This window comes from Sorex araneus, chromosome 9 (assembly GCF_027595985.1).
Source record: "Sorex araneus isolate mSorAra2 chromosome 9, mSorAra2.pri, whole genome shotgun sequence".
NCBI lineage: Eukaryota > Metazoa > Chordata > Mammalia > Eulipotyphla > Soricidae > Sorex > Sorex araneus.
Genome location: NC_073310.1, coordinates 54755379 through 54782755, shown reverse-complemented (window position 1 = coordinate 54782755; position 27377 = coordinate 54755379). Strand labels below are relative to the sequence as shown.

Sequence of the window (27377 nt, the reverse complement as noted above, 5' to 3'; positions counted from 1 at the left end):
CGGCCCTCAGTTCTCCTTATCTGCTCCTGCCTCACGACTTCCAGGACCGCTGCAACAAAATAAACTTTTTCGATTCCTGCAAAAAAAAACCAAAAAAAGTTGCGCCTGCCTCTCTCTTTCCTGCCTTGCCCCTCCCGTCGGCGCGGCTGCGTGGGTAGGGCAGGGCCCACCCCACTTCCTCCTGGGCTGCTGAGCCGGGGTGGAGCCCAGAACGCCGCGCCGCGCCGCGCCGCCAGGGTCCCGACGCCCGCGTCCCCGCCGAGCCGTCGAGGTAAGCCACGTCCGCCCCCCCCCCCCGGAAGTGCTAGGCTGGCACACGACCTCGTGTCGAGCCCGTTGGGTCGCCGGCGGGGGACCGGGGATGCAGGACCAGCACCCGCCCTGGGTCCAGAGCGCATCCTCTAGGTCCCCTCTGCATATTTGCACACTTTAACTCAGATCCCGGATAGTTGGGGGCTTCGGAGTTGGGGCTTGGCCTCCCAGCCTTCTCTTTCATCAACTCCGACTGATTTTCCTTCTTAGAAAAAAAAATGTAACTTAGAAAAATGCTGCGGGGGGGGGGGGGCGCTCAGCCAGGAATCCCAATGAAACCCGACCTTGCCAGCAGGTCCAGGAGCCCCCAATCCCGACCTACTTCAAAAGGGGGGTTTTAGGTCATGGTGGATTAAGTGCCCCCAGGCACATGAGTTTTAAGGATCTGATACTTCTGAGTTTCCCCACTCTTTAACCGGAAACCCCCTGGTCTTGAGAGAAACCTGGCATTTTCTGACATTAATGGAGAAATAATGTTTCTATGATGACATTTTCAGAGATGCACTTTTTTATTTACGATGTGGTGTAAAATGTTACTAAATGTGTTCTCACTTTATGGTCTCACGTCTAGAAGTTGTTTGCACCACAATAAAGGCATTTTCTATTAAAAAAGTAAAAATTTAAAAAATAAATTGAACTTTCAGGCTGCTGTTACTACTTTCCCCGGCCAAATTATTGATCTTTTTCGTTTTAAACTAAGATAGAGGCGAGATCTGGACAGCAGGCCCTGGGATCCTAATTTAGTGGGGGAATGAATGAATCGTACTGCATGAAGGAAAGGATTAGTTGCTATGTGAGTTTATGAACTCAGAGTTCGCCTAAACACCTTGCTCAGAACATCTCTCTATTTTCCTTTGGAAAGGTCTTTCTTCTCCTCCCTAGCATTGTAGGACTTAATGTGCATTTTCTAGTGCCTTGGAGGGCAAAGTGATTTAAAAAAAAATGTCTATCATGAATTTAATAAGTGAAATGGCGTTAAGGGAAAGAGCACATGAGTTTATCGTTCCCCAGACCATGATGCATTCTGTTGACAACGTGACTTAAATAAAGACATGGTGGTTTCAAATCCTAGATCTCCAAATCGAAATTATAAAGCAGAAGGGCCCTGTAAGCGTTTTCTCTGGTCTTACTCAAACACCAGGTCCACAGTGAAGTGTTGTAAAAGGTTTAATGTAGTGTCAGTGTTGCCAGACTGCGGGGTGGGGAGGGGCATATGTGTGTGTGTGTGTGTAACACATTGTGTTACTGATGTTTGTCTTTTTTGGGGACCCAGGCTCCACATTTGTCTTTGACCAATCAAATCTGACCTTGATTTAAGTTGCTTGACCCCAGCCAGAGCGATAGTGCAACAGATAGTGCCTTGTATGTGGTTGATCCTTGACATCCCCAGCCCCCAGCAAAAGTGACTCCTGAGCACCGCTAGAGTAAGCCCAAACAACTAAGTTGCTTAAACCTTCCTGGACCTCAGGTACCTTATTGGTTAAGTGATATTGAACTGCAGTTATGTCTGTCGCTAAAATGGCAATGGAGAAATGTCTGTAGTGCTTTGGATTTGTTCTATGTGGAATATTGTTTAAGTTAGAATTGCAGATCACTACCCAAAGTGGGGGAAACAATCATAACAGGTTTTGTTAGATTATGAAATAACACTTTTGAGGCCTTTCTCTTTCTGGACATTTCCTCTAAAATCTCCATTTCTGGCTATACGCAACATGGCAAATTTCCATCCTGTTGAAAATCTGATGAATGAGGTAGTATGCCCAAATTTAACAGGTCAGTTCAATAGTAGATTTAAAATTACTCAATTGTTATTTTTTTGTGTGTTATAACTTTTTATGTGGGAACTTTATTAAATTTGTCATAAATACTATACTTAATACTAAATTATGAAATTTATGTATTTATATTCTAAGAACATACATCAATAACCTTTTATTTTTGCCCTTTTTCACTTAAAAATAAAAGGGTTTGGATTTTTTTTTTTTTATAATTTATTTATTTTTAATTAGAGAATCACCGTGAGGGTACAGTTACAGATTTATACACTTTTGTGCTTATACTTCCCTCATACAAAGTTCGGGAACCCATCCCTTCACCAGTGCTCATTCTCCACCACCCGTAAACCCGGCGTCCCTCCCACCCTCCCCACTCCCATCTCCCCCCCACCCCACCCTGCCACTGTGGCAGGGCATTCCCTTCTGTTCTCTCTCTCTAATTAGCTGTTGTGGTTTGCAATAAAGGTGTTGAGTGGCCGCTGTGTTCAGTCTCTAGCCCTCATTCAGCCCGCAACTCCTTTCCCCCACATGGCCTTCAACTACAATGTAGTTGGTGATCGCTTCTCTGAGTTGCCCTTTCCCCGGAACGTGAGGCCAGCCGAGAAGCCATGGGGTCAAGGGGTTTGGATTTTTTATATTTGTATTATTTCATGTTATTATTTGAATGAGCTATTTATGAAATGTATTGCCTTTAGTGTCTTCGATATGCCATTTTGAATATTCTGTAACCATTCTACTTTCAAAAATCCAATGTTCAGTTTGGAATCTTCTAGTGAGGCACAAGTCTTATAACAAAGTAATTTGTTTATGTTCCATATCTGTCAAATCAAACCCTTTATAATTTTATAGACCCTTATACACTTATTTTACAGGCAATGGTATATTTTACGAATTCTCACCTCAAAGTAGAATGTAGATTCTTATTAAGGAGCATTTTTACTATGAAAATATGTGTAGGTTTTATGTCAGTTCTGCCATTGCAAGTGGTAACTTAAAGTTAAGCATTTATCACAACTTTATTACATCATAGTGTCAGGATTTAAGGTATTAAAATGATGCACTGGTTGTATAATGGTTTATGTGTGTCATGATTATCACGGGACACAACCTTCAGAGGAAAGTGCTCTCTGGGAAGCAATCATCAATTTCTCCAGAGAAGACAGAAAAACAGCTGTGTCTTGCTGGATTTGTATGCAGTTTAAAGGCCCAGCTTGTATATGGAACTGGACAAGATGAGGCCTGAAACTGACTGAACTCACTGCATCCCTTGTGTGAGCCAAATCTCTACCGTTACAGTTAAGTTTCAGAAAGTGTTTGCTACATATATAGAAGTTATCCGTTCCCCTTTTTGGTTGAACCATCCAAATCCCAGATGGTTGAACCATCCAAATCTTACAAATCCCAGAGATTCTATTGACCCTGTTTGTACCGACCCTGAGGCATCAATAGCCAGATGGCCCCAAGACAGCACAGACTCTCAGTTTGTATTCTGGAACTTGAATCCATGACTTAGTTTCCAAACATTTCCTGAATAATGACTATGAAGTTGAATCATTAAGTATCCTCTTGGGAGCTGAAGAGATTGTACAGAGTTTAAGGTGTTTGCCTGTCACACACATACAGCCACGCCCGGTTTGACCCCTAGCACCACATTTGGTTCCCCCAAGCACCACCCGGATTGATCCTGGGGCTCAGAGCCAGAAATAAGCCCTGAGCACTGCTGAGAGTGGCCCACCCTCACCTTCTCAAAAAACAACAATAAATATTGGCAAGTGATGTATCTTGGTGGTAGAGCATATGCTTTGCCTGTCTGAGGCCCTGATTTTGAAACCTGGCATCACAGGGGGGAAATAAAGGGAAGGAGGGAGGGAGGGAGGGAGGGAGGGAGAAAGGAAGGAAGGAAGGAAGGAAGGAAGGAAGGAAGGAAGGAAGGAAGGAAGGAAGGAAGGAAGGGAAGGAAGGAAGGAAGGAAGGAAGGAAGGAAGGAAGGAAGGAAGGAAGGAAGGAAGGAATCATTATGAGAGCTGTTTTCTATCTTCCCTGTCAGCTTTCTCTTCTTTATCACTAAACGGTAATTCCTAATGCACTTATGTTTTACCTTATATGTTGTGCCAGGCCCTATGCTAATTCAGAGGTGTGTTTCAGTAATCCTCCTAGGATGGCACGACTATTCACTCCCTTTCATCAAGCACAGAGAATTTGGGGAACAGTGAAGCTGAGCTGTCCTTTGAACAGGCAGGCAGAAGCCAACACCCAAGGCAGAAACACTATACCAGGGACAAGAGCTCAAAGAGTGGAAACCCTGGGTGCTTTCCCCTGTGAATTTCTAGTACTTGGAAACACTCACCATAAGTAAGTAGCTCAGTTCTACATGTGGCCCAGATAGAAGGACAAGTGGGACTTCTATACCCCTCCCGGGGGTTCAGGGAAGTGAGGAGGATGAAAAGAAAGTCTTTTCAGAGAACTTGCTTGGCCTGTTGCAGTGGACCAAGAAGAGACGTGATCCATATTGAAGTTCACCGTATCACTGTCGTCCCATTGCTCATCAGTTTGCTCGAGTGGGCACCAGTAACGTCTCCATCCGTCCCTGTTGTGTTCAGGGTCAGGGGAAATGAGGCTCATTATTGTTACTGTTTTTGGCATATCGAATACGTCCTGGAGAGCTTGCCAGGCTCTGCCATGTGAGATTCTGCATTGCTCTCTTCCAGGAGCTTTGTTTTGTATTAAAGTTATTCTCTTTTTCTTTTTTTTACTTTAAAAAAAATCATCAACTTAGGGAGATGTGGAGCTAGATCAGGGGTTGGGGTACATGGTTTACCTAGTATTTCAGGGTGTAGCCCTTGAAGCCCCCAAGTACCACTGAGTACTACCAGACATGCCCTCCCCCCAAAAAAGCACAAAGTTGAGTGAAGTAAAGCTGCAGTATTAAATATGATGGTCAGGTTGTCCTCATTGAGGGAAAAAATGTTTGGGGCTGGATAGGTAGCACAGTGAGTACATGCTTGTCTTGCACATGGAGGACCCAGGTTTAATTCTTGGCATCTCACATGGTCTCCTGAGAACTGCCAAGAATATACCAAAAACAAACAAAAAAATGTTTGAAGGTGAAGGAGTTAGCAAAGAGGCTGGTGAGAGAGCAGCATTTGAATAGAGAGAATAGCTAGTAGTAAGGCTGGAAGGCAAGGGAATTTCTCATCTTTCTAGGAACTATTTGGGAAGACACTGTCATTACTCTTATTTCATAAGTCAAAAATGACATCTTAGGAAAGTAAAAAACTTGCCCAACATTACACAAATCAGGAAATGGTACCCAAAACCAGATATTTGGGATCCTAAAGCTTTCACCATTTTTTTCCCAAATGCTTACTTTATGAAAATGTGTAAATCTGTTACTGTACCCTCATGGTGATTCACTAATTAAAAAAATTAAAAAAATAAATAAAAGAATAAACAAAGGGCTGAACAGCGATCCTTATTGCTATTACATAGATAGAAGAAGAATAGATCCAAATTTTATCAGTAATATTTCCCTTCCCTGAAACTCAGGAAAATGACTTATTTTTAAGGAGTAGAAAAGCAAGAAATTAATTTATTAAGCTCCATAATCGTACATAAATTTATGACCAGTGCCAAGGAGACTGTGACTGTGAGTTTAACAGCAGGAATCTGAAGAAGGAAGTACGAAGATCTTTTCCACGACAGGATTTAAAGCACTTGCCTTGCATGCAGCCAGCCACGGTTTGATCCACCACATCACATATGGTCCCCAAGTACTGGCTATTTATTATATTTTTGAGGTGCCACATCTGGTGTTGCCCAGGGGATCTAACAGTGCAGGGAAAGAAAATGTGCCCTCTGGCTCTGATCCGTCACTTTAGCTCTCCACTGGTTGTTTATTTTATTTTTATTTTTATTTTTGCTTTTGGGGTCACATCTGGTGATGTTCAGGGGTTGCTCCTGGATCTGCACTCAGGAATTACTCCTGGTTGTGCTCAATGGACCACATGGGATGCTGGGGATCAAACCAAACCCGGGTCAGCCACATACAAGGCAAACGCCCTATTCACTGTACTATCGCTCCGGCCCCACCACCGGCTATTTAAAGGGTGAACATAGTAAGTAGAATGTTGACAATGAGGATGATAACCATCGGTTGATGAAATCATTCATACCACTTAATATGTGTCACACAGTATAGGAGCTCTTTCAAACACCATCTCAGGAGGAAAAGACTGTGGAGCATGGTGACAGACACTAGTGCAGATAAGACCTGATCCTGCAAAGTGGCCCAGAAGCAAAACCTCGCAAGAGGGAGTATTTGGGCAAAGTTGGCAAGAACAGGGTGTCAGCCAGCACCAGGTGTTTGGCCTTGAGCCTCACTCAACCTCCTAGTCACATGAGCCCTAGAAACAGAAACTGTCACATATGCTTAGCAAGTCATTCTAACTGTAGCGTCTAGCCTTGACTGGGATTGGACCGAGACAAAACAGAGTTGGAGAGGTGAAAGGTCAGTAATGCTGATCTTCATGTGATTGGACTTTCTTGTAAACCGAAACCCTCTAGAAAATATGTGTGTATTTGGCAATAAGGTGAGCAGCCATCAGCTGCTCCCGGAGGGGGTTTCTCCGCACTCCCATCATCCTTTGCCCCCTGTCTGCCCAGACCCGGTACACAACGTGTCCGGGCACCATTTGGGGGAAAACTGTTCCGCAACAAGGGACTGTTTTCATTGCTATGAAGAAATATAGAATAAATGGGAACGGAGACAGTACTGCGGTTATGCACTTGTCTTTCACGCTACTGGCCTGGCTTTGATCCCCGCCACCCCGAGCTTTGCCAGGTGTGATTCTTGATTCAGTAACAGGAGTAAACCCTGAGAACAGCTTGCTAAACCCCAAGCAACTGCCCCGAAAGAAATATCAGAATATTTAATTATTTTATTATTTTTAATATAGGTAATATCTTCCAAATCCAACTTATGTTGACATACTTTTCTGTCTGGAGCAATCTTAATTCAGGTGTTCAATAGCCACATGGGATGGTGATGTTTTGTGACAGTGATCATCACAATAGATCATTGTAGATATTGTGTCCTCCCTTATGTGTTGTTGGTGAGCTGCTTAGAGGATAGCAGATAAATTCTGAAATAAGCTAATAGGAAAAGGGAGGGAATATCAATTTCTACTAGCGTGAGCACTATCCCTAGAATCCAATTTTAATCCTTTATTGACAAAAATAAAACAATGTCAGATTGTCATTCCTTTTTAAATACTTTTTTCCTTCTCTCCCTACCTTACTTGTTTTCTTTTGTTTTTGGGGGGTGGTTTTGGACTTTCCTCTGAATAAAACAAATGAAAATCAATCTTGGTGCAGTGAACCCTAAACCCACATTCTGCGAAAATTTGATCTGTTGCCCTTGACAACGGTGGTTGACAGCTTTCTTCTTTTTTTCCTCTTTTACTCCCACCGATAGTTTACAAGCACATCATACTCTGAGCAACAGTTCCTCACTCTGTCTTGGTTTGCATCTCCAGAAATGCATCTCCCTTTCAGAGATGGGGAGCAGGAATAAAATTAGGACATGGAATCAGAAGTGCTGTAGGGATGGTTCCCAGCATGGTTCTGATTCAGTAACTCTCTTGTTCAGAATGATCAACCATCTTTGTCTTTGAGACGTCCGTCTTGCATGCAAATGTCCGTTTTGATGACTCATATTTTAAAGACTGTCTCGTTTGTGAACATAAGATGATCAGATGTTCAGATAAAATGTCTGCGTATCTGTCTGACCCAGTCTTCAGATCCACATATATGCAGAAGTGATCACTCTGTGTGTGTGTGTGAGACAGAGACAGAGAGTTGAAATTGGTCACCAGGGATGATTTTAGAGTGAGAACATTATAATAAAATGGTTATGATGAATCTATCAATAACAGCCGGTATTGGTATCACTAACATCACTTTATATGTGCCCCGCACCATTTTATCATCAGCCTCTCTATGAGGAAGGGACTTTTCTCATTGCCATATTTGAAATGAGGAAACTAAGCCATAGACAGACAATATCTGCCCAGGACCACCCAACAGCTAAATCTATTTACTAAGCACATGGCATATGTTTCGCAACCTCAGTAAGATTCAATGCCTGAATGCACAGTGTCATGTAAAGACACATTAATAAAAATTAGAGTGAGGCGTATGGCCACTGTAACAAAACTACTGCAGTTTCTACCTCCTTGTCACGGCTCATGTTTTCAGAAAACAGCGTGATCGGGAACTTGAGCCTTTGAGCTCGACCTGGATGCAGTGCTCTCTTCTACTGGCTCAAGCCCACGTGAATTATTTCATTTTTCTAGTCTGAATCGTACAACCTTTACAATTGGGAAAAGGGTCACTGCGTCATAGAATTGTTTTGAGAATTGAGTGGGATATTCCTGGTGCCTAACTTGTAGTAACTGTTTCCTAGTTGTAACTTACCATTCTTATTTTACAGTGGGGGCTAATAAATCATTATCCAATCGATTATATCTTTAATTCTCAGTGCCACCAAAGCACTCTGCAGCACACTAAAAGAATTGGAGTACCAATCTTTTCCCCCAGCAGCAGTTGAGAAAATTGTACAGGGACAGGTACCATCAGGCTGTGGGAGCTGGCAAACAATGTTTCTAACTCTGCTGCTAAAACACTGGAGATGCCCCCAGTGGGTCTTGAGTGGGCCTGGTGTTGAGAGTAGGACTGAATTTCTGGAGAAAAAGAAATAAATAACAGAGGTTAAGAAACTTTGTAAAGGGGAGGGGGCAGGTTTGAGTACAGTAGGTAGGGCATGTGCCTTGCATACGGCTGACCCGGGTTCGATCCCCAGCATCCCATATGGTCCCCAGAGCACCACCAGAAGTAATTCCTGAGTGTAGAGCCAGGAGGAACCCCTGAGCACTGCCAGATGTGACCCCAAATGCCAAAAGAAAAAAAACACAAAAGAAACTTTGTAAAGGGAAGAGAAACTACTTTCTTTTTTTACTTTGAGGGAAGATCACACCTGATAATGCTCAGGGCTTACTCCTGGCTCTGCACTCAGGAATTCGCCTGGTGGTGTTCAGGAGACCATATGGGAAGCCGGGAATCGAGCTGCAGGTCAGCCATGAGCTGTCAGTCTGGGGCCTAAGTGGCAAAACTTTGTGCCGCTCAGGAACTACAGCCAAATGTCAGAGGAAATTCAAGTTCTTTGCCAGTTGGCTGGAGAGATAACACAGAGGGTAAAGACTTTGCCACACATCCAGCTGTGCTAAGGGCTGGCTCCTGGCTCTGCGCCAAGGGTTTACTCCTGGCTCTGTATTTTGTAAACATATAATTATGAAAGAAAGAGTCAGTACGATTCTCCTGTAAGCCAATGTTAATACGAACAGATTCTGGATCAATTTATTATTGCTCCTGCAGAGAATTTATTATTTGCACACTTCAGCAAAACTGATTTAGATTGAATCCCTCCATAACAAGTTTAATGATCAACATAGCACGGAAATCAAACTTTGTTGAAAACATATACACACTAAACCACAACAACAACCCCAAACCTCAAGAACTTCAAACAACCAAATCATCAGGTACAGAGTCAATTTCTGGAGGTTGTAGTTCATATAACAATTACCATGTCATTGTAAACTAAAATGCCCACTTTTAAAATTATGATACATTTATGACTATTCAATAAGCTAGAAATATACTGTTAGAAATATACTGTTTTTCTTAGCATCTCTATTATGTTTGTCTTTTTGCAAAGGTATTTTGTTTTTGTTTGATCATGAGCCTGTTTTGCTGCTACATACATTGTATGAATGATTTAGTATATTTTTACTGAATATGCAGAGAACTTTAATCATATTACAGAGCTTTCACTGAAAACTTATCTAGAAAAGTCCAGAGACAAAGAAATACAAGTACAGTCTTGTGATTTTTTTGGTACCCTTATCACTGCTGAACCTAGCCCTATCTTCACATATTTTCTTCTATATCAAGGCATCAACAGATAAAATGTTCTGAAGTCAGTTATTAGTGGTAAAGTAGGTACAAAAGGCTAAGTGTTTCACAACATTTTGCCAACAGTGACCCCCTTTTGACCTTCCTGTGGCTCCCCATCCTACTGGGTGGGCCCCTAGTTTCATGCTGTGCCTCCCACACCCCATTAACGTAATTTTCACCTGAGACTCCTTGAAATATCCTGTGTGGGCCACATGAACCCCCAGATGAGAAATACTCCTTTATTCATATTTATGAAATTATGTATTTTTTCACCGCCTAAATACATTTGGATAGTAGGAAGATGAAAGAAATGGAAGATATAAGTAAAAAAAGGCCTTTACAGTAAAGGCCTTGGAGGTTTGGCTGAGAAACTTGGAGCTTTCACTGAAAACTTGTCTAGAAAAGTCCAGAGACAAAAAATACAAGTACAATGTATACATGTACTATAATATGCCAGCAAAAACAAAATAAGACTGTTTCATTTTACCTTTTCCATTTGGGATAGATCAGAAAGTATAAGGTTTAGTAGTCTTGAATATACTTCTACATTCCATTATCTTTATCCCCCGATACTTTTACTGTCTTGCTTTAACTTTTGTCACTGTGGAAATCTCTCACATTTTCCTCCAAAATTTTCTTTAAATTATGACTCTGGTTAAAGTGAGTGTGTGGTATAACCCTGCAATAACACTTCTGGAAATATATCCCAAGGGTGCAAAAAAGAACAGTAGAAATGACATCTGTCCCTGTATGTTTATTGCAGCACTGTTTGCAATAGCCAGAATGTGGAAACAACCCAAGTGGCCGAGACACTGATTAAAGGAACTTAATCAGTTAACAGACACTGATTAAAGGAACTTTGGTACATCTACACAGTGGAATGCTATGCAGTTGTTAGGAAAGATGAAGTCATGAAATTTGCTTATAAATGGATGGTCATGGAAAGTATCATGCTAAGTGAAATGAGTCAGAGAGAGAGACAGACATAGAAGACTGACACGGAAGGACATGGGCCAGGAAGATTGCTTCACTGTTGAAGCCTATCTCATGAGCCTGGAGATGGCAGCTGGAATATAGAAGGGATCACTAAGTAATTGATGGAAGGATCATTTGAGATGGGAGAGGTGTGCTGAAAGTAGATACAGGATCTACTCAGTATCTGTATGGCAAACCATAATGCCCAAAAGTAGAGAGAGAGTATGGGGGAAATTGTTTGCTATAGATGCAGGGGGAGTGGTACGATGGGTGGGCATACTGGGGACATTGGTGGTGAAAAATGTGCATTGGTGGAGGGATGCATGTTCAATAATTGCATAACTGAAACTTAAACATGAAAGCTTTGTAACTGTATTGCACAGTGAATCAATAAAAGACATAAATATGAAAAAAAATAAAATAAAATAAAGTGAGTGTGTGGGTATGGTGGCAGAAAGTGTGGGGAGAATGTATTTTCTAGGTGGTTTAAAATTTTTTTTGAAATTTTTTCCTCTGGTCCAAAAATTGTTAGTGAAATTTTCTTCAAGATTCTTTAAATTTCATTTGCTACTTTGTTCATTCATATTTGAATAATATTTTGGACAGGGAAATAGGCTAAATGATTTCTCTTTGGAAGCTTATTGCTATGTTAGAGCATATGACTTGCTTTTAGTAAGTATCTTATTTTTTCAGTATTAGATTAGACATTTTTTACATACATGATTTTTTTTTTCTTTTTTGGAGCAACACCTGGCAATGCTCAGGGCTGACTCCTGGCTCTGCACTCAGGAATCACTCCTGGTGGTGCTCAAGAGGACCATATGGGTTGCTGGGCCCAGGTTGGTGGCATGCAAGGCAAATGCCCTATGCTGTACATACCTGCTCCAACCCCTAACATACTTGATTTTTAAGAATCCTCAATAATGTATTTATTTCCACAGCAGGTAGGGTGTTTGCCTGGCTGACCATGGTTCAATTCCTCCATCCCTCTCGGAGCCTAACAAGCTACCGAGAGTATCCCGCCTGCACGACAGAGCCTGGCAAGCTACCCATGGCGTATTTGATATGCCAAAAACAGTAACAAGTCTCACAATGGAGATGTTACTGGTGCCCGCTCAAACAAATTGATAAACAATGGGACGACAGTGCTAAATTCCCACTAATCAGGTCAGAATAGAGAGGAAGTGTTATGGTTGGTATGTCAGAATTTATAAACCAAATATTTAGTACTATTTTCATGTAGTTTAGTCTTCAAAATAACTTTTGTGTCTATATATACATATAATATATTCTTGAGTAGAGATTTTAATGATGAATCATTTCTGAACCAAGACAAATAATGCTAAGTCCTTATTTGCAATTGTTGCCTCCAGAGAAATAAAGAAAAAAATTAGCTAGTGGCTAGAAAAGACTCCCTGGAAAGTTACTGAGTATAACAACAAAAAATAAACAAATAAAATACCCTTTTTATGGGACAGAGAGATAGTACAGAGATTAAGACACTTACATTAAAGGCTGCTGATTCCATTTATTTCTGGCACTGCATATAGTCTCCTGAACAGCTCAAGGAGTGACCCCTAAGCACAGAGCATCAGTGAAACCCTGAGTATCACTGGTGTTCAGGTCCCATCTATTTATCTATATCTACCTTTTTTAGCGTGCTGTGGATCTGACTTAGTAGTAAAGTACATTCCTTGCATTCAAGAGGCTCTGAATTCAGTTGCTGATGCAGCAAAAACAAACAAGCAGACAGACAGGGACTGGGGAGATAGCTAAATGGTAGAGCACATGCCTAGCACGTATGAGACCCTGAGTTCTATCCCTAGCACTCTCAGCCTATATGTCAGGTTGACTGACCTCTGCCAAGAAGAGTGGCCCTATTGAAATTGTCTGCCATAGATGCAGGGGTTGGGATGGGGACGGTGGGGGCCACTGAGGACATTGGTGGTGGAGGGATGGATGTTTGATCATTGTTATGACTAAAACTCAAACATGAAAGCTTGGTAACTGTATCTCATGGTGATTCGATGAAAATTTTGAAAAAGAGTGGCCCTATTTTAATTAATTTAAAAATAATGCTATTTGGGGGCTGGAGCAATAGCACAGCAGGTAGGGCATTTGCCTTGCACACGACCGACTTAGGTTTGATTCCCAGCATCCCATATGGTCCTCTGAGCACCGCCAGGGGTAATTCCTGAGTGCAGAGCCAGGATTGACCCCTGTGCATCGCCAGGTATAACCCAAAAAGAAAAAAAATGCTATTTTAAAATCAGTCAGGAAAACATGGTTACCAGAAGGGTGGGCTGTAAAGGATGGCAAGGGTGGAGGTCATTATGATGACGGAAGGGCATTACAACCTTGGTCATCAGTGTGGTGAGTCTTAGACACCCAGACCTGTGTGAAACATAGAGAGTTGCAAACCAACAGTAAGCTAATAGAATTTTGATTTAAAGCAAGAAAACCCAATAACTAATTTGAAAAATTAGTATTTTTCAATGAAAAGAGCCATCCTGAAATCACCCAACTAGACGCAATATGCGAAGGGTAATTTTAGTTCTCCACATTTTCTTTTCTAAGAAAATTTAAGAGCCTAAACCAAAAAAAAAAAAAAGAAGAAGAAGAAGAAGAAGAAGAAGAAGATAAGGTACTGTCATAGAAACTTTCTATGTCAAGTTGCCCTCCAGTTGGCCCTGGCGGTGTTTCAGAACAGGAACTCCCAGTACAGAGGGATGGAGTAGGAAAGAGTTTCTTTGCCCTTTTTTTTGTGAGCAATCCATAGAGTGGAATGAGAAAAAGTATTTGTGAACCATGTACCGAATAAAGAGTTGAAGTATACAAAGAACTTACATACTTTTATAACAAGATGCAAACAATCCAGTTAAATGGGCAGAAGATCAGAAACAGATCCCCAAGATATGCAACTGACCAACAGGGCCCTGAGAGCTACAGAGGGCATGGTGCCTGCCTTGTGTCCAGGTTTGATCCCCAGCATCCCATAGATTCCTCGAGCCCCGCCAGGAGTAGCCCCTGAGTACAGCCAGCCGTGACCCCAAAACAAAACAAAAAACAAATGGCCAACAGGCAGGTGAAAAGGTACCGAACATCGCTCATTGAGAATACAAATCAAAATTGCAATGAGGGTCCTGAGAGAGAGTACAGGGATTCGGGTACTAGCCTTCTTAGGTTCAATCCCGATTCCATCCCTAAGCACATCATATCTCTAGGAATGATTCCTGAGCACAGAGCCAGGAGTAAACCCTGAGCACAGTCTGGTGATGTCCAAATCCAAAATAAACAAAACCAAAAATATTGCAAAAATATACTCATTGGACTGGAGAGGTAGTACGGTGGGTTAGATGCTTGCCTAGCATGCAGCCAACCAGGGTTCAACCCCCATCATCCCATATGGTACCCAGGGCTCCGCCAGGTGTCATTCCCGAGTACAGAGCCAGGAGTAATCCCTGAGCACCACCAGGTGTGCCCCTCACCTCCCCCACCCCGCAAAAAAAAACAAAACCCAGCAGAATCACTGTCAAAATAAAACTTTGAGCTATAACAGATATTGGTAAAGGATGTAAAGAAAAAGGAACTCTTGTGCACAGTGAATGAGAATGTAAATTTGTGTGGTCACTGTGGGAAAGAGTATGGAAGTTCCTCAAATGTTTAAAATAAAACTGCCAGATGGTCCAGCAATTCCAGTAGGCCCACATAAAAATATAAATAAAAGCAAGATATCACATACATATTTACACTCTCATGTTCATTGAAGTATTATTCTTAAACCCTAGACGTGAAATTAAATCCACTAACAAAAAATGGATATAGCTAGGGTACACACTCACTAGAATAGCATACGGTCAGGAGAAAGAAAAATTTTCCCTTTGTAACACCGTAGACAACAGGAGTGATCCTTAGGGCAGGACATATAGTATAGCAGATAGGGTGCTTGCCTTGCCTGTGGCCAACCCAGGTTTAATCCCCAGCATCTCATGTGTTCCCCCAAACTTGCCAAGAGTGATCCCTGAGCACTGAACTAAGAGTTAGCCTTGAGCTCTGCTGGATGTAGCCCAAAAGCAAACAAATAAAAATAAAAAAATATATGAGTTATCCTTAAGGGCATTATGCTAAATGAGATGTCAGAAAAATACTATATGGTCTTCCTTACATGTAAAATCTACAAAATCTATTAAACTGGTAAAAAACAGAGACCAGAAAGCTAAGTTCTTTTGGTTGAGGGATGGGGAAATGAAGAAATATTTAAATATTTACTGTTTTAACCAATATATAAATTAGACCAGATGATCTAATGAGGAAGATAGTGATTATAGTCATTTTTTAAAAATTTATTCTTTTATTGAATCACCATGTGGAAAGTTACAAAGTTTTCAGGTTTAAGTCCCAGTTATACAATGCTCGAACACCCATCCCTTCACCAGTGCACATATTCCACCACCAAGAATCACAGTATACCTCCCTCCACCCCCCCACCTCCCCAGCCCCCCAACCCGCCTGTGTAACTGATTATAGTCATTTTGAATTACAAACTTCATAGTTGCTTCAAGAGACCAGATCAGTCATTCTTATCACAAAAATAAATAAGATGATAGTTATGCAATGTGATAGAGGTATTTTCTGACACTGTCACTGTCATCCCGTTGCTCATCGATTTGTTTCTGACACTATGGTAGAAATAATAGTGCATTATATAAATGTATCAAGCCAACACACACTTTACATGTACATAAATTTATCTTAATTATGTATCAGTTTACAATATTATGTATATGTTGCATATGTACAAAGTTGAACATATGTGTATATATGCATTAACCTTTGTTTTGCTAGTATATGTTTGAGTCACTTTTATGAACTTGGAACCAAATATGACTGTTCAGTCTTTTAAATTATGGAGGATAGAGGAAGTACAAAGAGGGATTCTGATTCTGGAAGTAACATAGGACCAAGGATTAAGGACCTTGGACCAACCTACAGTGTAGAGGTGAAGTATCTTTGTATATCTAAACCACTAAACACTACCTTAAGCATGGAACCTAAACTACAATAACTAAACTTAAAAATGAGCCAGAATTATACTACAGTGAATAAAGCACTTGCCTTGCATGTGGCCGACATGGGTTCAATACCTGGTATCACATATGGTTCCCTGAGCCCACCAGTAGAGATCTCTGAGCACAGAGCCAGGAGTAATCCCTGCACTGCTCGGTGTGGACACCCCCCAAAAAATCTCTCTGTCAAGAAGTTAGGTTAGTAGTGGGAGTGAATATGGGGTAAGTGGTGGAGGGATGGGGGTACAGTGGTGATGGGATGGGAGAGGGAATATTGTGAGCCTGAGAATCCATTATAATCAACTATGCAAATAACTGTCTAAAAATGTTTTAAATAAACAAATTATAAATTAATACAAAATATAATGCATTAATTATTATATTAATATATAAATTAATATAATACAAATTATATTAATAAATATAAGACATTTGGAAAATAAAAGACACGTATTAATACTCTTAAAACAAGCACTATTTTTCATTGTGGATCTATTATTTCTACAGTTTTTTCCATGCCTTGGTTTTCTTACATTATTGAAGTATTAGACTGTAAACTGTTCATATCCTATTTATTTTACCTAATTATGTTGTTTTAATATTCAGTACCATTAATTTTCGTGGTAACAGAAAATGAGTACATCACAGAAATTAACTCTGCCTCTATTAATTGTGTAGATTTTTTTTTAATTCAATCACCATGAAATACACAGTTACAAAGTTGCTCATTATTTGGTTTCAGTCAGAGGATGTTCCGATCAATACCATTTCCCAATATCCAATACCCATTAGATTGTTTTAAATTTCCAATAATGCTGTAATCTCATCTTCAGACATGAAAATTAGTTGCTATTGCAAGTTTGATCCTTTTGACATTGTATTTTGTGATATTTGCTGCTGGCAACAATGGGCTGCTGTATATATTACAGTAAACTACTCTCTCAGCAACTTTCCTTTTTCACTTGATTCTCTTGCATCATCTCTGTAGGCAATATTATCACTCCACTATTGTAAATAAAATTTTGTTGAGTTTAGCCAAGTTTGTCCAACTATTTTTTATGGCAGCATTTCCTTGCAGTGGAAGGCTTGAATAGTTGTGACAGAAACCACAGGACCTGCCAAAACAAAAATAATTATCATCTAACTCTATAGAATAAAGATTTTCCAAAAACTGCCAGAATATCTGTATATTTGAGATCTTCTTTCTGGACTTTCACCATCAAAAACCATGAGAACAAAATAAAGTAGTGACAATAATGATGAGATTCTGATTTGTATGCTTTATGTTATTTGTACGTTATTTGTATGCTCTTTACGTTAGAATAGCACCTTACCTGCTGTAGTTTCTCTCCAGCCCTCATTTAATATTTATATATACTAAATTAATATAGTTCCTAATGAGAAACTATTCTTGCATCACTGGCTGTTCTTTCCTTTTAATATATTTCTGGAGCCATTTTTCTAAAATTTTATTTGAGATTTTCACATCTATATTAGTAGTGATGATTGATTTCTTTCTTTTTTTTTTTTTGTTACCGGATTGCTTTTTATAAATTGCAACTTATTCGCATTGCTTTGTCATCTTATCTCTCTGAAGACTTTAACTAGAATTTTTAAAAAATCTCTTACATTGCTTTCATTGTCTTCTTTTTCCTTAAGGATCAGTTTTCTGAATTTATTTTAGCTCGATGTTCCCATGCTCTTATTTTCTCCTACTATTTCATGGCCCTTGGCTATTGATTCCTAGTGTGAATTGAGGGGAAGGTGATGTGGATGCATTGGTAGCTGCAGTAGGGCTCTTTCTTGACTGGGAGGCCGTGTGTAGTGTGAGGACCCCGCCCTGTCCAGCAGGTAGGACCCTTCCTGGGGCTGAGGAGGGGACGCAGCCGAATGAACAGACACAGAAACAGAAAGCAACAAGGAAGAGGAGAGGGCGAGAGAGTGAGAGAGAGAGAGCTTTATTCACTGGCAGCTACAGTATTTATACTTGCCTGCTGGGAGGCATGCAGTGGTATGATATGTGTGCCCGGACCCCGTACAAGCAGTAGTCAATCATCTATCATGTCAGGCACGGGTATCGGCTAGTGGAATGGTAAGGTCAGTCAGGTCAGTAACGGCAACCTTGTTAGAGAAATTTTAATTAGGCCCCTGTTTGAGAAGTGCCAGGCTCTGCCTTACTTGAAGATAAGAGCCAGGATTAAAATATGGCTTCCTACATCTGGCTTCCTACAGTGTAGGATGAATGTGGGGGCTTATGGACAGGTCATTTCCCCCTTTGATTTTGATAATAATATGTGCAGGTTAGCCCTCCCTGAGTGCTCTTTGATGAATACAACAGAGCTTTGTGCTAGAAATGGGGAACACCTGAGAGTTCTTAGTGACCTTCACTAAATTTGGAAATTCTCTTCCCACTCTCCATAGATTAGCTATTTAGTTGGCTAGTTGGATTGGGAATTTTCTGTCTTTTACAGAACTCATTTTTCTAGCTATTATGCTACTGGTTCTGAGGAGCTTAAGACCAACTTATGAACCATTGAGATATTATTATTTATGGTAAAGATTCTTGCTCATTTTAGACTGTTGGTAAATATCTCCTAAATTGGTCAAAATAAGTTTGCTAATCAATATTGGCATAATGTTTTGCATATTTTAGTAATACAATTCATTGCAATTAATAATGAATCAACTAAAGTATCCTGGTACAATAATATTGAAATTGTAACTTTATAGTTGCAGAACTACTACACTAATACCCCACCAGTGTTTCAAGATCCCTCTACCTTGAGCTAATGAATAATTAATAAATTCAGAATTGAAAAGTCATGGTATAAAAATAAATAATGGGTAAATACATTTATGTGAAAATAGCAAGAGACTACTGTGTATGTGTGTGCCTATGTCTCTAAGCCATACCAACCTAGGGGTACAGCTGAGAAATGGATTTGTTGTTTGCACAGGATCGATGTAACAATCCCTTCTCTAGTCACCTTCTAAGGTATACCTGCAGCTCTAGTTCATAGGCTCTCTCTGGCTTTTCTTGGGTATTGGCTGAGTTATTGAGTATTCTTGAGTATTGGGTGAGTTCCATGTCATCGCCTTCCCCAAAAACTTCAGCCAAGACTATCTTGGGACCCAGTGGGGAAGGCATGGGTTAGGAAGCACAGTGTTGGTCAAGAGAATGTTGAATCCAATTGCCATGTTGTAGGCACTGCCATCTTCCTCTCCAAAACCATGATTGGGGTGTGAAACCTCAGCCTGGGTCCATGCACATCATCCGTCCAAGAAGCCAAAACTGGCCACAGAGCCACTTCAATAATATTAGGACCTACACATGCTGAAATTCTCAGACCTGAGCCAAGTCTGCATGGGCATTACTTTTTAAAATTCTCACTTTGACCCCATAAGGTAGCTTACTATCACACCTTATTCAGAAATGAGAATGGAAACACTGAAAAATTAAATAGCTTGCCCAGGGTTACAGAGCAGTTCCAACGAGTGACAGAACTGGGTTTGACACCGGAAATTCTGACTCTATATTCTTCATATCCCTTGGGTGGAAGTGGAGATGGGGGAAAGGGTTGTCTTCTTCACTCTGTTCTGCAGTTTGCTGGTGTGTGAGTCCCTCACAAGGGACATTCACACAAAATAGAATCCTTCTCATTGCACCCCAACTCCTAGCAGAAGGTAGTTTTAGAGAAAAATATTAGATGCCTTGGGTTTTAATTTTAGGGAAAAGTATTGTCAATAGAAGCTTTGAAGATAGGAAAAATTTACAGAGACCAAGCAAAAGAGTGAAATTGGACTGCCACTAAAAAAAAAAATCTTAATTGTACCTTTGATTTTCCTTGGGTAAAACTTCTCCATGGTATCTGTCACCCTAATATATTTTGGAAACACATAGTTGCAGAAATGGCCACAAATATTTGCAAATAAGAGAAAATGGCACAGTGGTCCACAGACTGCTCAAGCTTGTTCATTCAGAGTGTGCCTCACATGATCATTATTTTATCAACATGGTCCTCTGGAGTTTGGGTCACCAGGTGCAGAACATTGACCATGATGCAAAAACAGACCATCCTTTGTTTCGTAGGAAGACAGTAATTTTTATATTTTCAGTGTTATCTGCAAATCATGCCACATATAAATTTTCTGCAAATGAAAACATCTGGTTCAAATAATCTCTTATGAAGAACAGCATACAATGAATTTCTAACAATAGGACACTGGTCAAATGATGGTGTAGCCTCTCTTCATGGAAGAGGTGTGGAGCCATGAAAGTGACTTTGGAAGAATTCTGAATGATGAGAGGAAGGCATTTTACAATTGGGGTGGGCCACGTAATCTCCACCTTTTCTGTCTGTGTACTTATCTCTGTTTCCCACTCACTTCTGAGGCCTCTCTACTTGGCTTCCACCCTCATCGGGGGGGCCCCCTTCCCCTGAGATAACCAAGGACTTCTGTGTGGTTAACACTAAAGGGCATCTCTTAATTCTCATCTCGAGAATGTCCAGCATTATCAGATTTTAGTCTCTAGTGTATTAACATTTTCTTCTTGGAAGTAGAAAATGCATCAAGGGCTCAAAAATATTTTTTGTTTCATTTTAAGGTATGTTATTTTATATGTGTGTAGAATGCTGGAAATCAAAGCCAGAAATTCACTCATGCAAGGCATGTGCTCTCCTGAGCCACATCTCCAACCCTCAGAAACTTTTTTGTAGGGTAAGAGAAGCATCCCAGCAGTGCTCATGGGACGTGGGGGTCCCTCTCCACCATACTTAGCCAATTGGGATAAATAGTTTAATGTGATGCTATTCAGGCCTTATAGTGTCAGGGATCAAAGCATGCCCCCCTGACCTGTGTACTATCTCTCCATCCCCCTCAGAAACATTTTAGGACATACTGTGTACAGTTGCTCATAAAGTTACACATGAAGTTATTCTGTTACAAATGAAGTGTGAGACTTCACATCTTCAAATTTAGAATCAAAAATGGTTCTAAGACACATAGAGTATGCCAGATGTTCAACTGTTTGTAACCCTAGCTTGTATATTTTCTTGATTCTTTCAGCCTTTACAATTTATAGTGTAATTTTTAGGTTTATTCAAAAATTTATAATTTTTCTATATTTCTTCTTTGGTTAGACACAAAGATTTGTTTTCATTATCTTAACTATTGTAGGAAGTGAAACAATATCATAAATTCTAATTTGAAGTGTTTGATGGTTACCTGGAAAACTATCTTTCATACTGTAGAAGTTAGCCATATTTAGTCTAAATTTATTTCATACTTAGCTATAGTTTAGTCTCTTTTGACTTTGAAAATGATAATCTGAGGACTTTGACTATTTCTGCTTTCATGGACTGACCTCTGAAAGAGTATTTTCATAATTTTACTGTGTTTTTGCCATCTTTGTCTTTTCGGTAGCATTTTCAGTGATGATTTGGGAAACATATTTACGATTTGAGTTGTGTATTCTACTATTAATAGAGATAGCCTAACCAAATGGCAGTTAGAACAATAGACACCTTTTCTATTGTACTTGATTTATACATGCATAATTGACAAAAATTATATATCATGGCAGTGGGAGAGGTAGTATTGCGAGAGACTGGACTTGAGTTCGAATCCATTTTCTTGGGCTAATCAAACTCTTGACCATCAATTTCTCATTTGTAAAACTTCAAGTAATATATGATTTAACCCCACATGGCTTTTATAAGAATTGGATAGACTGATATTGTCAGCAGTGCACAGGAAATTTTCTATAATTCTTCTCTTAATTTGTCCTTAACTGTCCCTACTTGTTATTCTCACTTTCTTTCTTACTGTTTTGTTTGCTTTTTAAAGTTTAGGCCTGCCTGGCTTTTAAAGGATTAATTTATTTTTCCCTATGCTTCTTTTTGAAAATTTGCATAGCACACATTTGATAAATTATTTGAAAATTTGCATAGTACATATTTGATAAATTATCTCATGTTGAAATTTTCCAAATTATCCAAATAATATCTTTTATTCTATTCAGAGTCCAGACTAGTCATTTTAGTTGTTTTACAGAATGCCCCTCAATTTGGATTTGTCAGCTTAATTTCTCTTGACCAGACTGAGTCTAAACATTTTGGCAGCAGTATTATAAAGAGAATCCTGTGATCTTGGCACACTCCATAAGGACACTTGGTACATCCATGACAGATTGTCCCTTAGATGGTGAAAATCCAACACATTTTTCATTGTTGGAAAAATCCAACAGATTTTTTCCATTGAAAGGATCTCTTTATAAGTCCTAAGTAATATATTTCTCTGTATCACTTCCTGTTTTACTTCTTAGTCCCTTTGAGCATTATGGGATCTTTCTAGCCAACTCAGTTTTCATCTTTTCTGGAGCTTGACTTTGGGGACTAAGATGATATCAGCGCTTAGTGAGTATCATGTTCCAGCCATCTCTCACCCCTCTCACCCATTTTTAATCAGCATCCATCCCTTATTCTTGCCACCCACCATGGAAGCTATATAATTGTTTGCCTCTTTTTAATAGATTAAAAAGGAGTCCATCCCCCCCACACACACACCCCAAATTGCATAGGACTCAGTCTCCTGGGGCCGGAGGGATAGCACAGCGGGTAGGGCGTTTGCCTTGCACATGGCCTACCCGGGTTCTATCCCTGGCATCCCATATGGTCCTCCAGCACTGCCAAGAGCGATTCCTGAGTGCAGAGCCAGGAGTACCCTCTGAGCTTCGCTGGGTGTGACCCAAAAAGCAAAGCAAAAAAAAAAAAAAAAAAAAACCCAAAGACTCAGGCTCCTGAGATCTGTTTCTGTCTGCTTTTTTGGTCTTCCTTTTAGCTTTTATAGTTGCTTCTTCACTCCTCATCATTCTTTTTTTCCCATCATTTCTCCTCCATCCTTCTCCCTTAAGTCACTCATTTGATCAGCAAATACTTTGTCTTTCCTGACCAAGGACCAACATGGGCACTATGATTAGTACAAAGGTGATCCTTACCCTCATGAAACTTTAACTGCATCATTGCATTTGAATTTTTCTAGCCATATACTAATTTAAAAAATATTATTTGTTCAGGGGCTGGAGCGATAGTACAGCGGGTAGGGCGTTTGCCTTGCACGTGGTCAACCGGGTTCAATTCCCAACATCCCATATGGTCCCCTGAGCACCGCCAGGAGTAATTCCTGAGTGCAGAGCCAGGAGTAACCCCTGTGCATTGCCAGGTGTGACCCAAAAAGAAAAAAAAAATATTCGTTCAGTGACTGCCACATATATACATTGCTCTGCATATTGGGAATTTAGCAGTAAATAAACACAGTGTAGGAAGTGGAGCAGTAGTTCAGCAGATAGGGTACCTGCCTTGCACATAGCCAATCCAGGTTTGATCATCTGGTCCCCTGACCCCTGCCCATGCAAGGAGTAAGCCCTGAGGCAGGAGTAAGCCCTGAGCACCGGTGGATGTAGCTCCCCTGCCTCCACCTCCCCCAAAGGAATACAGTCTAATTCCGGGTATTGACAGGAGTAGACAGGTATTACAGACCAAAAGTCTGCACTCGGGGCTGAGAGTCTTTATGAGCAGAAAGTTAAAAGATAAAATCCAAGAGTTAAAGGGCAAGCTAGGGGCTGTGCAAAGTAGTACTTGACTATGGGAAATGACAGAGGAGTTTGGGCTAGAGATGTAATCTGAGAGTTGGCAGGTTGTATGTAGTATTTAAAGCCAAGACAGCATGATCACCTGAAAGGAGAGTTTAGTAAAGGTTGAAAGAGAAACTAGAGGGAGGAGGAAGCATCTGCAGAAACTCATGAATCTAGTGAGGGGGGATGGGGAGGGAGGGGAAAGGAGGCAGAATGGTGCTACCAGCAGGTCAACATGTACCTGTAGGGAGAGTGCATCGGCAGCCTGATGGTGCCTTCAGGCTTCCAGATACCCCAAAATTGTCGCTGTGGCTCTGGCCAGATGCCTACAACTTGGTACCAGATCTCCCAAGAAATTAAATGGCCAAAAGGTGAGAGCCACAACCACAAACCACGTCTGGCTCAGCTATACAAGCTCCTTTATCGGCCTGGCTTCAGAGACCCATAAATAAATCTCCAGAGATCAAAAGCCACCGTTAATCTCAGAACCACGCAAGGCTGAACAGACCTGGGTAAATTGGAGGGGCACAGGTTAGCCTGGTGCCTGCCCAAGTAGAGCCCCCAGCAGCCGCTTGTTTCCACCATCCAAAGTCACCACCACGCCCCCAGCTGGACTCCACCATCTCAGAATAGACATCTTGATCTATTATTAAGCTCTTGAAAATTTGAACTTGCGGGTTTTGCGACTGAAATCTCCAGGCTTTCTCAGAGTTGGGATGGGCTACCTTCCCCTACTTCCTTGTACTCCTAGGAACACTGGCAGTCACCCCCCCACACACCCCGTGAACTAACTCCAGTGCCACCATGTAAGATTTTCTACCAGCCTTGCTTCAGAGACCCAAAAATCTCAAAAGAGATGAAAACCCACAGTTAGTCTGGAACCCACGCAAGATTTAACAGACCAGGGTAAATCAGAGGGGGGCAGGTCAGACTGGTGCCTGCCCAAGCAGAGCCCCTGGCAGCTGCTTGCTTCCACAGTTCAAAATTGCCGCCATGCCCCCATCCTGACTCCGCTGTCTCAGGATGGACCTCATGGAGATATCACTGTCACTGTCACTGTCATCAGAGAAGATTAGCATGGCCCCTGTGCAAGGATGACACGCAAATTCATGGTGATATAATCTGCTGAAAATTTGGGTATGATAGTTTTGTAACTGAAATTTCCAGGCTTTCTCAGGGTCGGGATGGGCTACCTCTCCCCACCTTCCTGTACTTCCAGAATCCTCAGCGGTCACATCCATACCCCAAAGCTGCCACCATTAAAAAGTTACTCTGACCTTACATCCTGATAAAAATACTGAATGCCCTGAACAACCAGGATGATCTCTTAGTACCTGTATTGCACCCCACAATGCACAAAAGGAAAAGGAGAGAGAGAGAAAGAAGAAAAGTGCCTGCCATAGAGGAAAGCTGGGGGTGGAAAGTGGGGTATTGGGGGGTGGTGGGAGGGAAACAAGGGACATTGGTGGTGGGAAGTGTACACTGCTGGAGGGACAGTGTTGGATCATTGTATGATTGAAACCCAATCATGAACAGCTTTGTAATGGTCTATGTCATGGATATTCAATTAAAAATAAGAATAATACAGTGAGTTCTGCAGGAACAAATTCAGGATCTCCCATACAAATATTAGACAAAGGCTCCCTTTTTAAAAGAAAGGCAAAGAAAAATATAGGGGATTAAAAAATAATGATTTTTGAAAGATCTTTAAAGATAGAAATTGCCAAGTACAAATAAAATCTCATCACCTTATTTTTATTATTGCTAATGAACTACCTGATATCATCTTTTTTTTTTTTTGCTTTTGGGTCATACCCAGCAATGCACAGGGGTTATTCTTGTTCATGCACTCAGGAATTACTCCTGGAGGTGCTCGGGGGACCATATGGGATGCTGGAAATTGAATCCAGCTCTGCTATCACTCCAGCCCCTACCTAATATCTTTTACTTTCACTTTATATTTGATCATTAGAAGAGGAACTTGAATTCCGTTTTTCTGTGGGAATAATTAGTTAAGTCTTTTCTCCAGCTTGACTGTGTAGAACATAATTAATTTTTTTACTGAAGTTTAGAAAATGTTTACTGAGGCCAGAACTATAGTATAGTGGGTAGGATTTGCCTTGTGCGTGACTGACCCAGATTCAGTCCCTGGCATCTCTTATGGTCCCTGAGCCCCGTCAGGACTGATCCCTAAACACAGAGGCAGGAGTAAAACCCTGAGCACCACCAGGTGTAGCCCAAAACCCAGAAGAAAAGAAGATGTTTAATCTGAATAGGCTTCAGAAGGCCTCACCATCACTTCCTCTGTGCTTCTCTGTGGTTTTGTTTTCTGGCATGTTTCTCTTGCTCAAGACCTCAGAAAGCTGAGGCTTCTTCTCACTCACACAGATACAGCATGGTGGCCCCGTACTCCCAGCAATTCAGGAAGCTGCTTTCCTGTCTCAGTCAGGTCCACACAGCCATCTGCTCCGGCCACCCCCAACTGCCTGAATTGGCCTAGTGGCCACAAAGACTAGGTCAAAGTAAGCCCACACACCAGACATCTCCTTCAGATGTTCTTGGACTAGATAACAGATTCTCCCAAAATGTGTGATACCACATCCCCCCAAAGGTGTGAGAAAGTTAGGGAGTGGAGGTACTGAAACAGTTCAGGGGGTAGTAGTGGCCTCCGTGGCAGTTAAGGGCACTTTCTGTGCTTTCTGTTTGTTCTCTTCAAGAAGGTGGGTTTCCAGAGGACCATTGAGTAATGTTTTTCTGCAAACCAGGTGGTAGGCTGCATAAACTTGAGAACATCAGGGAACAGAGAACAGAGCTTCTTTAACCTTTTTCTTCTTTTTAACCTTGATAATTTTTATGCAACCATGGGTGTATAAAATTGATGTTGACTTTCAGTATCTGTATTGCAAACCACAATGGAGAGAGAGAGAGAGAGAGAGAGAGAGAGAGAAACAGAGACAGACAGAGAGACAGAGACAGAGAAGTGTCTGTCATAGAGGCAGGCTGTGGGCAGGGTGGGAGGTGATGGGAGGGAAGTTGGGGACACTGGTGGTGTGAAACGTACACTGGTGGAGGGATGGTGTTGGAACACTGTATGACTGAAACATAATCATGAACAGTTTTGGAAGGGTCTATCTCACATTAAAAAAAAATTATGTTGAATTCAAGCACTCCCATCCTCATGACGTTATACCTCTGCAGACTCCCATTCCACTTACCATCACCTTGACGGTTGGGGTTTCAACTGAACTGGTGGGGAGTTGGGGAAGGGAGAGACACAGTGAGACATACCAAGGTAGATTCAAGAGAAACTAGAGACAAGTAGCACTGTAGCACTGTTGTCCTGTTTTTCATCGATTTGCTTGAGTGGGCACCAGTAACTTGTTGAGACTTGTTGCTATGTTTTTTGCATATCAAATACGCCATGGGGAGCTTGCCAGGCTCTGCCATGTGGGCGGGATACTCTCAGTAGCTTGCCGGGCTCTCTGAGAGGGATAGAGGAATCGAACCCGGGTCAGCCGCGTGCAAGGCAAATGCCCTACCCACTGTGCTATCGCTCCAGCTCAGAGACAGGTAGGAGAGAGCAAATGCAGATAGCTACTCATA

At 41.2% G+C, this 27377-nt stretch overlaps 1 protein-coding gene and 1 pseudogene across 1 annotated transcript in view; both read left to right on the top strand.

Annotated features, from left to right (window-relative positions):
- Positions 1-204: 204 nt before the first annotated feature.
- Positions 205-27377, top strand: part of APBB1IP (amyloid beta precursor protein binding family B member 1 interacting protein) — an 81561-nt gene continuing 54388 nt past the window's right edge. Inside the window, exon 1 of the mRNA XM_004605495.2 lies at positions 205-271. The gene's annotated coding sequence lies outside the window, so the exon portion shown is untranslated. The remainder of the gene's footprint in view (positions 272-27377) is intronic.
- LOC129398994 (U6 spliceosomal RNA) lies at positions 24835-24904 on the top strand (annotated as a pseudogene).